The following is a 1,532-nucleotide window of genomic DNA, read 5'->3' as shown; positions in this document are numbered from 1 at the left end:
ATCCTGGAAGGATTTTGTAAAGAAGACAAATGTCTTTTCACTGGTGCCCTAAATGAGGGACTTCAGCAAGGTCTGGATGGATGGAAGTCAACTGATCTAGCCACCCCACCCCAGTGATACTGCTCTTTGAGAACTGACATCCGGGTCCCAACATGTTAGACAAAGGCCACTGTCCTCTAGGGACTACACTCAGTTCCTCCAAACTGTCTGGCACTTTACGTTCTCCCAGGCCTGAGAAGACTTTTCCTGTCTTTCCAGCACAGGTGTGCTACTAGCTGGGTCCCCACTACAGGGCCAGATCTTCCTTTCTGCAATGGATCATTTTATGTAAAAGCAACCCTTGGAAGGAGTATAGTCCTTACTTGGGCAACAGTTTGGAGGCAATAAAAAAAGGGCCATATGTGAAACTCAAGTCATCCTTTTGACTTCACTTTGTCCCAGTGACAGGTTCATTGGCTTTCTCCAGTCACCTGGGTCATAAATTCTCAGCAAGGGTGAGGCAAGAAACTCATCTCTCCCTTTGGGTCTCAGCTTTTTCTTTTTAAAAGTGGTCCGCCAATCTCTCAGGATGTTGGCGAATTCTAATCAACTGTTTTTCTTTTATTTGTGTACACAATTTCTTGATTCTTCTATGTGCCGACTGCAGTATTCTGTCGTAGATGGGAATGGAGTGCGTGTGCCGAGTCACTCTGTTGCGGCTGCGGTACAGATCACTTCCCCAAGGAAATAAATTACATTTCATTCTCTATATATTGTTTACTTTATAGTCTCTTGATCTTACTTTGCTGACTTCTTGTTGTAGATTTTTCGGTAGCTTGCTTCCCACTTAATCACAACAGCTTCTGTAAATGTTAGCGAGTTGTGTTATGGGGATTTGCTACTGGCATTTCACAATGATTCCCAAACATAGAAGCCCCTACTTTATTCTACCCCTCCCCCAAAAAACTCAGTAAATATTCCCATCACTTAAAAAAAATAGACTCCTAAAATGACTTTCCAATGAGCAGACTTTATTTCATGTGCAATAACTCAAAGCACATTTAGCACTGTCCTCTATTTGTGGTTTTATGAGGTCACTGTTGACCTAGCATGGGCATCCCCGATGAGCCTGTTCATTATAATCTAATCAGTTGCTACTCAAAATTCCAACAGAAGAAAAGCTCTCTCCTCCCATCTCCTGGGAGAGCTTGCTAGCCACATACACAGTTAACACCTCTCCTGACCATAGTATCTTTGTAGAAGGAGCCTGTTTTCTGAGTGTTTTTTTTTTGGGGGGGGGGAGGGCTTATTTTATGCCAAGCATCTAAACTTCACAACTGTCTTATGAAGTAGAGCTTATCCCAGTCCCCATTTTACAGACGAGATAACTGAGGCTCAGAGAGCTGAAATTACCTTCCTGAAATTACACGGCTTTGAAACCCAAGGCCAGATTTGAATGTTGGCACTACCACCTCCTGTACGAAGATGAATCTTGAAAGCTTCCCCCACCTTTCCATGTTTCAGATATCCTCTGCCTCTTTTTTTTTTTTTTT

At 42.9% G+C, this 1,532-nt stretch overlaps 1 pseudogene; it reads left to right on the top strand.

Moving 5' to 3' along the window:
* The first annotated feature begins 659 nt into the window (after window positions 1-659).
* Window positions 660-1,532, top strand: part of LOC100945992 — a 7,952-nt pseudogene continuing 7,079 nt past the window's right edge.

The sequence above is a fragment of the Otolemur garnettii genome, unplaced genomic scaffold (genome assembly GCF_000181295.1).
Source record: "Otolemur garnettii isolate 467f Iridium unplaced genomic scaffold, OtoGar3 scaffold00038, whole genome shotgun sequence".
In the NCBI taxonomy this organism is placed as follows: Eukaryota; Metazoa; Chordata; class Mammalia; order Primates; family Galagidae; genus Otolemur; species Otolemur garnettii.
Note: the sequence above shows the minus strand (reverse complement) of the source record. Positions and strands in the feature narration are given on the sequence as shown.